We start from the raw sequence: 13,503 nt of genomic DNA on the forward strand, positions 1-13,503 counted from the left end.
TATAAACTATTAAGTTAAGTTCCAGGGCTGTTAATCTGTCTTCTCTCTAAATTTAAGTTGTCTTTTAAAAGGTCACTGATACTCACCACTTAGTACCTACCACTTGCTCTCACCTGGTGGCTACAGGGCTGAAGCTTGAACTCTTGAGCTACGGAGTTTTTGTTTTTGGTTTTTTCCCTCCAAAACACAAAACTACCTGTTTTTCTGATTTATAAAAAAAGGAATGCATGCTCAGAATTTCTACAAAGTGGATAATGCAGAAAACATAAAAAAGTAACTAAAAGTCTAACTCTCATTACCTCAAAATAGCCACTGCTTAATGTTCTAGTTAACATCTTTTATATGATGTTTAATACTATCAACAATATTTCATGAAAATAGTTATATGTCATTAAAATACAACTATGTGCTATCCATTTGAATGATTTTGTAACTGCTAAATGGTTATGGAATAGACTTCTGAAAATTAAAATTTACAAAAACTAAATAAATTTTCTCAAACTGCAAAATATTGTATGGAGGTTAGGACCTCCTAGGATGTCTTATATTTCTCAAAATCCTATTACACTTTACCTAAATCATTTTAAAGAAACAAATCATTTAATAATCACTTTTCTCTCTTCTATTTGTCAGCAATAGATAGCATGGACTATGTGAGTTCCATTATAAAAAGTAGTTTGTGTATGTTGATTGTAATATATATTTTCTTTATGTTTTATTTCTCTTGCAAGTCTATGTCATTTTTAATGTTTGCTACGTTGCTTTAGAATTATTGAATTTTAACATCTAAGAAGAACCTTAGAAGTCATCTGATAAAAGTGGTTTAGGATTTGGACCCTAAACATGGGTTACTTGGGGTCAAATTCCAGTCCTATTTCTAGTTGTGCGTTCTTGGGTAAATTACTTAACTTCTTCAGTTTCCATATATTTAAAATGATAGAATTATTGCAAGAGTTAAATTATTTAATGCACATAAAGCATTAGAATGCTGCCTAGTTCACAATACATACTCAATACTTCTTACCTGTTATCATTATTATTACTAATCCAGTCTTCTCCTGGGAATCACAGGTTCAGTCAGTAACTTGCTGAAGGGAATCAACTAGTTTGTAGGAGAAATAATACTAAGACCTATGTCTCCTTTCTCAAAGCCTAGGAATCTTAGCTCAGTGCCACAGTGTGTCCTTTCCTAGCAGTGTTTTTAAAGTTCCCTCACATACTCCTTAGGCACTAAGGTGACAAAGACATCTACAGCTAAGCAAAATGCAGCCTGATAGGCTCTGGTTCCTGGTTTTACTTCCTCACAGCTTTCTTGGGCTTTTTGGCTCAGAAGTATTGCTTGTTCAGATCCCTATCACTTTTTGGCCACAAAACATTTTCATTAGTATTAGTGTGAACCCTGTTCCTATACCTGTTCCCCCCATCTCTATTTATTCCCTGACTTTGCTGTCACATTTCAAGGAGTCTTAGCATTTTAGAGAAAATCTTCTTAACCCTCTTTATATCTTGATTCCGAATCCTATATCTTTGAGTCTCTTGCAGCTTGTCATGGCCCAAATTTATACTTGTTAATGAACGTATCCTGTATCCAGTAGTTTTATATCAGTACTTTTCTCTGTTGGCTTTCAAAACACTCCCTGATGTGACTCCGCAATACCTAACCAACCCAATACTCTATTGCTTTCCAGTCCTTTCCTAAAGTTGGCTTGGTCTTCTCCACGAAAATTTTGAAATTTTCACCTCTGAATCTCATTTTATTTGTGCTTAACACACACACACACACACACACAGACCGATAAAGCATATTTATGTAAAGATCTTTTAAAATCAAGGACTAAAATACCACAATATATGTAAATATTCTCCTCTTCTATAAAAACCTTGTGAAGAGGCTCAAATTTTCATGTATACTTTTGATATGACTAATATGGATACATGCCTCTTTTAGTATTCATTTTACATGTAGGAAATATTAGTATTCTAGAAAACATCAGTGCTCTATGAATTAAGTAATGAGCACTGACAGAAAAGAAAGGCTTTTCTTTTATTGTCTGCACAAGGAATCTAGAAATATCAGCACAAGAAAAAAAGAAATTTCATGGGAAATTGTGTCAAAATAATTCAAGGAAATGTCTATTTGTTACTCAAACAGCTTAAACAGTCTGTAACACCATTCATTTATGTTACATCTTCCAACTCATGTTTACAAAAACTGACATTTCAAACAACTATATTTCCTAATTTTTCATACCAGAATGACAGTGACCAAAGGAACAGAACATTATTTTTATTAAACAGTACTCTCAGCCTTAAAATGCACATAAATATACTCAATCAGAGAAATAGATTTTCCATGTTGTCACATCAACATGAAGGGTTAAAGATGTTAGTGTGAAATGGAAATAAAGAACAGCTCTGGCTATTCTCTGTGTTTCTTCTTGGTGCTAGTTACACTTCCTCATAGATGTCTGGCCATCACAAGACTGGGCTTGACTTTGGGTGGGTCAATCTTATCTAATTATAAAATACATTTAGGATACAGAGAGAGATGCCTATTGAATTTTCAAATAAAAACATTAAGGCTGTTTTTCATTGTAACCTATGAATTTAGACATGCAAAAGTTAAAGTTCATTCTTTCATCAGTTTTGTTTCCTTCTAACGTACTCACTTACTGAAAGTTCACATCTGTAGCTGCATCTATATCAATCCATAGCAAAGTAAGCCCAGGAGGGAATTGCAAAACTTTATACCATGAGCAAGTTTTAGTGTTCTTTTGATATTCTATGTTTTACAAAGTCAAGTGGCCATTATCTCTCCATTTTGTTTCATTCAAAACAAACAAAAAACTATTATGAAAAGCGTATTCTCTGGTGCCTTTTATACAGTCTATCTCTATATTTCTTTGGGTATTTATTTTGATAGATTTTTCGAGTACAAACAGCCTAAGAAAGAGAAAACTAGAGCAGAAAATAATATTAGCCTATGTAAATGAAATAAATATAATAGCCTATAAAAATATATGTGGAGAGAGAGAATGAGCTTGGGGAGAGGCAAGTGATAAGGAGATTGAAACTGATTTCTTCCAATGCCATAAATAATAACTTTTAAAATCTTGTCTTAGGGTTAACACAGAATGGTAAAGAAGAATGGATAGTGTGTGTGTGTGTGTGTGTGTGTGTGTGTGTGTGTGTATAATTGAATAATAAAAGTGTCTCAGCACAAAATCAAAATATTTTAATTTGATTAGACACTGATGGTATATATTTGATTCAACTTGATTTCAGCAAGTAATTAACTGAATTATAGCCTATACTTAATGCCAAAGACTAAAAATTTGAGCCTAACTAAAGTAACAGTGTTCATAATTAATGCCAAAGAGGGGAACATATTGCAGAAAAACTGACATTCAGGAAACCTGTTCTCTAATCCTATTAATCTTAGAAATGTTACCTAAATTCCTAATGCCTCTGTTATGCCCCTGAAAATGAGAATTAATTTATGTCCTCTTTATCTCCTGGGTTACAATGATAAATATGTAAAAGTGAATTGAGCATTTTGTGATAAAAGATACTATAAAAATCTAAGGTGTTTTTATTATTATATCAATCAAACGGGATCTCAGACCAAGTTGCTTTTTGAAGACTCACAACTTTTTATGGGTGAATCATGAAATTGTATTGGGAAAAATATTGAAGCCACATAATAGAACAGACAGAAGATTTTATGCCTTTTGGGACCTTTTGAACTTGGTTACAATTAGAAATGTGAGAAGATATTTATCATGAGATTTGTCAGGATGTTAACAAGAGCAAATGAAAATATTTAAGAGATAGCATATGAAAGCAGAAATCTAATTAGGCTTCATCAAATAAATGTGCTAAGTCATCATTTTTGTTCTCATAATTGTAGTTACCGTGTAACTACTGCTTCCTCCATGCCAGGAAGTTTGATTATTTTATACTCACGATTACATTTAACCTCCTAGTGATCCTAAATTAAGCATTATTATCACCCTTTTATAGATCCGAAATTAAAACTTAGATAAAGTAACTTGTCTAAGGCCCCAAAGTGATGGAGCCAGGTTCAAATCTGGATGTGTAAAAACCAAAGTTCCTCTAACAATTTGCAAAACTGTAGCTCCTGGTAGAGTAACACTATAGTTTTGATTTAAAGAACTAATTTTTGACAAGCTATACTATTAAAAAACTTGTATAGAGATATTGTACAAAACTTTAGAAAGGTAAACAATAACAAAATCTAGACACATTGAAGATGTTTTATACAACACATCAGTTTGAGTCAAACCTTCCAATTTTCCCTTTTACTAGGATTTCCTAAAAAGTAATATGATTTCTTTTAAGCATTTATTCTCTAATTATGTTATTCTGGAACATGATAGACACCCAAAAGATGCTTGAATCAAACTGAAATTAATCTTTTGTCCAAGATCAGGAATGAATAGAAATAGGAGCTGATTATATATCCCTCATTTGACCTTCACCTGAAGATAAATGTCATATTTGGAAGGACACAATTAGTAATCTGATTTTTTTTTTTTTGGTAATAGCATTATAATTAGTTTTAAACAAAAATATTACAACTTTTAGATATTTCCAAATATAAGTTCTTTATATATCATAGACTGTTTACCTTAAAAATCTATTGTCCCATTTCTAGAGAGGAATTAATAATGGAAAATCCTTTTAAAAATAAATTTTGTATTTTTGTATTTATCATTTTTCATCATCCGTAATAAATTGGTATGCCTTTAGCAATCAAATATATCATTTATTTGTGTCAAAAATTAGACTGGAGTAGTTTTTATAATAATTTCATGTTAAAACATTTTTCTGTTCAATAATCAAATTTTTATTTTTAAAATTATCTTTTAGTTTTGAGATGTTTAAATTTATAAAAAAAAAATTTTCATTTTAAACTTAGTGAGAGTGTATCTTTTAATCCTGATGCAAATTCTCAATATCTTTAAAAAGTCTTACTTGTTTTGATAAAGAATAGTTTAAACTATTCATTGTATGCAAATTTTCAATTTATTTAAGAAAAAACAAAAATAAAAATCATAGCTTAAGAGACTCATTACAGTTGGCAATTCAAACTTGTTTGAGTATTTGTACGAGCAGAAAAATATCTTATTATCTGATTCTCTGAAAGTAATATAATGATGCCTAAAAGATTGCAATTCACTAAAAGAATACTTCTTCAAATGCTGCATAGTAGCCATTATTTAAACCAATATGAAAACATGACTGCAAGTGGTGCTATAAAAGGGAAAAGTTAACTTACATAAACATAAATTTCTCTCTCATTAAAGAATACATACAGCACTCATTCATACATACCCTTGAATTAAAAAAAAAAAAAAATCACTAATTTCAGTAACAGAATATAAGGTAACAGCCAAGACTCAAGAGATGCCTGTCGATACTCTCTCAGTATGGCACTAGCCTGTGCTTTGATACAATAAAATTGGAAACGAGTCTTAATTTCAAGGTTTTGGAGCTGAAGCTATATGTGTACATTTCTTATAAAATTATCTTCGTATCATATGATGGAATTTTGCATAAAGTATTCCACAGAAATGTGTTTGAGATTTCATGACTTATATTTATTTACCTCCCTATGTGTAATCAGATGACAACTTCAAAGTTTAAAATAATTGTTTTTTAATATAGCTGTATAGTTTAAAAACTACCGAAATGTATACTAGCATCTTAAATTTTTTTCTCCTCACTTTTCCCGACAAATTCATTTTTAATTCATTCTCATCCCACTGTGATTCAAGCAGCTTTTCCATTGTTAATTAAGTGCACTCTAACATTGATCAAAATTTTGGGGTTAAACAAAGTAAAAACTGACTGATTTTCTAAAGCTACATTAACTATGTGTTATCAGCTGAAGGTATCTTTTTAGAAATGTTGCTAAAACTTAAAATATAAATGCTGCTGTAGAAAATGCAATGTATCCTCTCATACACTCTCATAAATGCACACTGGTGAATTTACAATCTACTCAACTACACAAAGAACAGGGTACAGTCCAAAGTCATTAGTGAATCAAGACAAGGTCACTGGCTATATTCTGGTCATTGTGCATTTAAAACTTTTTGTGAAACATTTAGATAATGCATAGAATTTTATGCCTCATATACATAAAAGCAGACAGAAGAGTGTGATATAAAATGTGCTGTAAGCTAAGCAGATTCTTTGCTGTGGTTAACAACTTAGGCTATTCTAAAAATCGCCATGAATCTCTCTGGTGGGATCTACAACTTCAACTAAAAAAAAAGGTCAAGTTAACTCCTTTTATGGTAATTTCTCTGTATCTTGTTGATCTGATTTTCTTACAATAAAAGGAAAACTTTAGAGTCCATTCGGAATCAGTTTATAATACTTTATAGTCAGAGAGCTTCCTCTGCCCCATGCTCTGATACAGAATTCTAATTTCTATCAAATTGGTTTAAATTGTTCCTTAATGACTATTATACCAAACTTTCACACAACTTTATACTTTTCAAATTGTTTATGAATCATGACTAGGAAACGTGGTGTGTCCCTTTGCTACTCCTCACAGCTTCGCCTCCCCAAATAATTTTTAAAACCGATGGGCTTTTTCTCTCACGCTCCACTCCCCCCATTAAAAAAAATATCCCATTCCAGGCGCCCCCTCTCTGCCTGCTGAAAGCATTTTAATGACAGTTTACTTTAGCGGTCTATCAGCAGACTGCTGCCTCTGCCTCCTGAATTTCAATTTCTTAATTTACAGCCCAGATAAAACAGAATGGAGCAGGATCTGGGCTGCTCTCTACATTGGGTTGGCCTTATCAAGCGTGAAGTTTGGCGCACTGCAAACCTATTCAAGTGATTATCTGTTGAGGACCTCTCGAGCCATCTCCATCTCTGCAGCGGGCTGATAAGACAGCTGTTTCTCTAGCCGCTGTCTCCCCGGGCCTCAGTCTTCTTCTGATACAAACTCCGCCTTTGTCACCGTGCCCCGGTGCGGTCACTTGCTCTATGGGGCAAGGGTTTGATCTTAACACACGTGGGGGAAAAGTGAATGTGTGAGGGAGCGGGGGAGGAGGGAAAAAGGGTTTAGAGACCGGGGGAAGTTGGGGGCAGGGCTGCGTGCCTAGTGCAGTTGATAGCTCTGATTGACTGGTCTCCCAGCCCGGCTTTATTATTTCAAATTAGAAGTGCATCGCACACACGTGAAAACATAAATCTTCCATGTGAGAAAGAGCCTCTGAGCATCGGAAGCAGAAAAACCGTTTCTTCCCAGGTCCCGGTAAAGGGGCCAGCGAAATGACTGATTGCCACCAGCTGAGACAGATGGTTTCCTTTAACTTTGGAAACTGCTATTTTTAATTACTTGTATTAATTTTACATGAGATGTATGGGCTCCAGGAGGAAGCTTAGAGAAGGCTGTTAACATCCCTGGGAAATAAAAACAACAACAACAACAACAACAACAAAAACGGACACAAAGCTCTGATCTGCCCTTTCTCACCTCCAGTTTTTCTTACTTCACCCTCGTCTGGTCACCTAGATCTCGCTTTACATGCTCAGGAAAGACGTTGAGTTTATCTGGCTAAAAGTTGCTACTGAGCAAAAGAGGGGAGGGAAAAAATCTGAAGACATTTTTAGGAACGTTTACATATATGATCGTTGACCCGAAGCTGCAAATAAATTTTCTGAGACACTCTGCGGCACGTGCAACAGATCTTAGCCTGAATATCTGCGGGCCAATCACCTAAAGGAGAATGAACCTCACACAGATTTTGCCAAGAAAAAAAGGTAGGGGCGGGGGGGTGATGGTGGAAATGAACAACCTAGGTTGGTCGCAGAGATTTACCGCAGAGATTTAGATTACATTTAATTTTTAAAAACATTCAACAAAGAATTCACATGTCTTTAAGCGTAAACAGTAACCTCAGGATTTAGGGGGAATTCTCGCTGCGTCTGCTCTTTTTAGTCTTTTATCTCAAACAGGAGTTTAAGGACAAAATGTAAAGAGAAAGTAAAGGATGTGTGTGATCCTGCTCACTGCCGCCCCTGGCACTGACCCTAATGGAAAGTGTTTGCAGTATAAAAGGTCCTTTGCAAAATAGTCTCGAAGGTCACTCACCTTCGGATAAAAGGCTTTGCCTCTTTGCCAGGAGGTGGTGGGAGCCGGGAGAAGAATTGGGGGAGGGGAGTGAGAGTGGGCGGTAGGCGTTTTTGTTGCGATTCCCGCTGGGAATTTCAAGGATTAAAAACTCTAGACTAGCTTTAGCAGACTTTTGGATGACTACCTGGATTTGCATTTATTTTGCCTGACCACTTTGATAACAAGCAGGTTCACCAGGGCAAGGGAGTGTATGAAAAGAGGACAGTGGGAGGGTGCGCAGTGGGTTCGGTCGGGGCTCTAACCCTCTTGGCGGTTTGTCAGGATGGTCGGGTCTTAGCAAAAGCCAGCCTAATTTAAAATAAACGTATTTCTAGTGAGTATGACAGCCTCTTTAAAGTCTGTGGAATAGAACGTTCCGAAGAATTTCAGTTGCCGCGTCTCACAGAAAGAGACAAAACAGTATCAGACTTTGCAAACCTTTGTTCAGGGTCCGCTAGTCTCTGTCCATGGTGCTAATCCCTGCTTCTTTCTCTTGCCCGGTTGCCACGTTCTAAACTCACGTTGGTGTCAATTTTCTATATAACTTTTTTTCCCTGTTTTTTTTTTTTTTAAACTGTAGAAGGGAAGTTGACATACTTCTTTAAAAAATAAAAGCGTAATCATTAAGCCATATAATATCATATAGGCATTAAACTATCACATTTCCAACAGTATGAACCACAGACCCCAACAAACGGCCCAACAAACTAACACACAGAATGATATTTTTAATCATCTGACAGGGTATAATGTGTGGAACTATCGCCTTAATCCAAACATTGTAAACTCATTTAACTAGATTATCTGATTTATTCACTTTTAAAAAGTGGTTTACAGTGGCCTGTATCATAAAATGCTAAAATCATCACTATAGACTCAACTATTGTAAGGTGGTTGTTTATCCTAAAAGACATTGTCCACTATAGTTTATGAGAAGTATTCCTGTGAGTAACTGTTCCTTTACAAAAAGACATTAGTAAAATAATCAATTGAATTCATTACTTTTTGGCTTTGAGAACCATTCTTTTTGCAACTTTGTCCACATCAAACTTTTTCTCCAAGATCTTGAGAACTCCCTAGATCTCTCCCTTCTCTGCTGCAGTTTAAAAAATGCCAAGGACTTTGAAGATATATCAGAGTTAATATGACAATCATAACTCATGCCTTTAAAATGCTTTTCTAACGCAAGTTATAATGCTGTGGATAATTCTTTACCCAACTATGAATGAAGAGGGATTGCAGTTGCTTAATGTGGTGTGTGATATTTACATATAGTCATTATTAATTGCAAAATAGAATATGTTAATTTTTCAGGCTACAAAAACATGAATTTCACAGTGAAATCTACATTCGGATAGCATTTGTTTTAAAGTGGCAGTATTTATTTTTTATTTTTAAAAGTTTAAAAAACACATGTTACATATGGCATCTCTATCCACTTAAATGTTTCTAAATTTAAAAACATTTGCTTTATTGAAGAAGTAACTCATTTTAAAAGACATTTTAAATTTCTTAATTTAACTCCATTTTACCTACAGAGAGAAAAACATATTGAAAATGACATTTTGAAAAATATTTGCTCCTCTGCCCAAACTGAAAAAAGCATATACACCAAATCCACAGAATTTAGCATTTTGCATTTGAAAAGACAAGTTTACTATATTCCATATAATTTCTTTAACTACAGAAAGAAATTCACCCCACACTCAGCTTTCCATATCCACCCTCCCTCAATCTTTTAAGAAAATTTACCTCTATAATCTATGAAATCTTTCTTGTGGATACAAACATGTACCACAGAATAAAATTAAGTATTAGTTTCCACATAAGTTAGAAGACACTTATGTAATTGTAAGTTAATGGTAAAGATTTTCTTCAAAGTGATAATATTGCATGAACACATGCAATTGATTCCATTAAGTTAATACTTAAGAGCATGTTAACAAGAAGAAAAGACAAATCACTTCATATATATCTGATTAAACAGTTCTATACTTTCGCCCAAATTATATTTATTACTTTAAACGTTATTTCTCTGTATTGAGCAAGGAGTGAAGAGAGGGGTTAAAAGAGGATGACAACAACCCCAATCTTCCAATTGTTTATTCATACAGTGATTAATCTATTCTAGATGAGGTGTAGGGTCTTGCTTTTCCCTTCATTTGTCCTTCCCTCAGCCCATTGACTCCGTTTCTTCAAACTGCTTTTCATTCTTCTTCCCATGAGTTCCAATGAGGTCTAGATAAAAGTTTTAAGTTGAAATTAGACCCCCCACCCCAGGCCTGATGTTATATAAAAAATGGAGGCAGGGATTAGCGCATGATAATGATAAATGCTAATTATAAGGTAACATATAGATTCAGGCCTTCTTTCCCAACTCCCAGTTATTATCATGCAAAGTAATACAACTCAGACATACAGGATATATGGGAGATAAACAGGTCTTCTTGTTCTTTGCCATTAATCATTTATCAACATTCAAGGACATTCTCAAGAAACTGATTTACTTTTCCCCTCACTTTCCAGTTATTTTGCTTTGTGACTATCTGTCCTTTTCCCCTCCATCCTCCTTCAATCTCTTACCTGTGTCTCCTCTTTCTGGCATTCTCAAAGATAGCAACTAGTTGGAAATAAACAGGTAAAAGAATTCCTTTTAGAAAGGCTTGAGCTTCTGGAGATGATATTTTACAATGTGTAAGAAATGTAAGCACTGTCTAGGAAGTTGAAGGTATGCTTCAAGATTAAAAAGAAATTCAAGCTGGGAAAGAACCTAAGTCAAGTGAATATTGTCTTATACATCAAGTCGATTCAGAGGACCACACTTTCACTTGGAGGAAGAAATAGATATCATGAATAAAACTGTCTGCCAGCCTCCTGAATGTTATTAAAATATTGTTAATAAAGTACTCTTCATCTATAAAGCGCTGTTGAAAGCACTTGGTCTTCTCTGGTTAAACTTCCTAAATCCTCAGAGAAAGAACTCAGATAAAGGCTTGAATATCTTTACTGTCAGCAGTACATGTGTGATCCAAGAACTCTACTGCCAGCAAATGCAGAGCAGTGCCTTGTTCTAATTCTATATACAGTCGCTCATTTTGAGAGTCATCATAGACCTCAAAGTGAAGGACCTTAACTCAGTACCTCTTTTCCTGGATAGGATGTTTATCCTATACGTTTCTATTCTAATATGAAGTGAAAGCTAATTTAAACCGTGCAGCTTTATTTGAAAGCATTTCTGACTTCATTCTTATCCTAACAAGATGCTTTAAAAAATAAACAAGAGAGCTGCAATATGCATATATTAAAATAGAGAAAGACATAAAATTGACTAATGTTTAATATTGAATACTGGAACACAAATCGAAAAAAGCATGCCGGCAAGTAATGGATGTACCTTCATCCCTTTCACTCAGATCAAAGAGAGGGAGCTCTCAACGACTCATACATACCGGACAGAATTTAATGTTATAAAGAAACGTGCCATAGATGAGGCAGTGATGGCAAAGGAAAAGAGTCTTTCAGAAGCAGAAATATTTAAGAGGAAAGGAGATTGTGCCATATCGCTAACTCTGATAGTACAGTTCCAACCTCCCACGTTGCTCTCTCCCCATCTCTTTTTGCTTCTTGAATTTCCCTTCGCCGCCGCTGTTAAGTGTGTACCTCCCCGCACAACTTACCTTGAAACGGGACTCCATTGAGCTCTCGAGAGTGACACAAGCTCCTAACCAATCATGTCACGCGGCCTCGCCTGAGCCGCCTCAATGGAAACGTCTGGACCAATCAGGATTGTGGGGAGATGAGCAAGTTACGTTGTGGCGCGACTCGGCGTATACTTCCGCGCGTGCTGCCCGGGATAGGAGCCTGGCAGAGCAGCTGCACACACGGCAGTGCGGAGGCAGAGAAGGGGTTGGTGATACAGTGCTATAAATCTGTGGTCCAGTCCACCTCCTTTTTAAGACGTCCTCCCCCCTTATTTCTGTTCTCAGTTAGAGATGCAGCAGCTTACCCCTGTAGCGACCTACTAAAAAGCAACAAGGAGAAAGACATCGTCTTTTTGAAAAAACGTTCTTTCGTCTCTTTTCTTTGTTCCTTCGTTTGTTTTTCTTGCCCGTTTTTGTTTAGTTGAACGGCAATCGGAGGGTAGTCTCTCCGTCTTTCTAAACTCTTTTTTAAGTTTCCCCTCCCCTTTCATATTTTTTTTCGGCATTTCTTTTAGCGTTGGACTTTGGGGTCGAAAGCATTTCTTTTTATTTGCTTCTTTTAAGCCGAGCACAGTTTAGGTTTCGTGCTGTCTTAAGAGAACTATCCAGCAGCTTCTTGCTCATCTTTATTGGGAGAACTGCACCGTTACTTTAAAAAACACACATACATAAAAACCTTAAGGGAGAAAGGTAAGTTTCGGTTTGGTTTCTTTAATCATTAGTTTCAGCGATGTGCTGGCAAAACCAGAAAACCTGTAAGTGAGCGGAATATAGAATATGAAGTTAATTGCACATGTTTGTCTCATTTCAAAGCTACGGCTCTGCTTTTTTTTTTTTTTTTTTAAATTCTAGAGAGCTAGACTAAAAGACGTTGGACGCATGCTTGACGTACTGAATATTTGCAAATGTCAGTGGCAGAAACTTAAGTGGGAAATGTGGCCAGGGTAGAGGAGGGGTACGACGGGAGTCTAGATGTTGAGTGAGCTTCGGAATTGAGGTTGGAAGTTCATTTCGTGGGAAGAGAGGGATAACTTGGGTTTCGGGGGATGCATGCCTCTACTTTCGAAAAACAACCTACTGGAGAGGCTTTAGTGCAGTTAAGAGGAATTAGAAGCCTGGACTTACTGATGAGACCAGAGAAAACCCCAGACTTAATTGCATTAACCAGATAACATGTGTTGGGGAGATGAGATTGCCAGATGGAATTTAGATGCTGCACCAGGCAGCGAGTTGTAGTTGATTGAAAAAAAGTACATGCCGCCTGAGGGCTGGGACTGGCTGGGGCTGGGGTGAGTAGAAGCTGTCAAAACTCGTCATTGCTACTAGGTGTGCGGGCTCTAATTCACGGGCGCAAATAACCGTGAATCTGTTTGAAAAGAAGATAGCCAATTTAGGGCCGAATTCTTAAGCCTGTGCCGGATATGAGATTCCCTTTGTTCAGAAAAGAGTAAATAAGATCCTTGGAGCTGTGTCTGTGGAGTGGCGGCTGCCTGGGAGCCTCGCAGTGGTGGGCGCAGGGAAGTAAATTCCAAGCCCTGTCCTTGGTCCTACGCGGCTGACTTAGCCTTCGGGGCGAGGGGGAAGTCCTCCGCAGCTGCAAGGCTTCGCAGCCACCCCAGGAACCAGCTCAGCTTCGTAGCC

The 13,503-nt window shown here is 36.1% G+C and overlaps 1 protein-coding gene across 14 annotated transcripts in view; it reads left to right on the plus strand.

Annotated features, from left to right (window-relative positions):
- The window catches only part of ELAVL2 (ELAV like RNA binding protein 2), a 151,731-nt gene that overhangs the window by 12,009 nt on the left and 126,219 nt on the right, over positions 1-13,503 (plus strand). For 10 of the 14 annotated variants that reach the window (XM_006908346.2, XM_025044290.1, XM_025044298.1 and 7 more), the window contains exon 1: positions 12,050-12,552. The exons of the other annotated variants lie outside the window; for them this stretch is intronic. The gene's annotated coding sequence lies outside the window, so the exon portion shown is untranslated. Of the gene's footprint in view, positions 1-12,049; positions 12,553-13,503 lie in introns of those variants that run through there. 14 annotated transcript variants of the gene reach the window in all.

The sequence above is a fragment of the Pteropus alecto genome, unplaced genomic scaffold (assembly GCF_000325575.1).
Source record: "Pteropus alecto unplaced genomic scaffold, ASM32557v1 scaffold222, whole genome shotgun sequence".
NCBI lineage: Eukaryota > Metazoa > Chordata > Mammalia > Chiroptera > Pteropodidae > Pteropus > Pteropus alecto.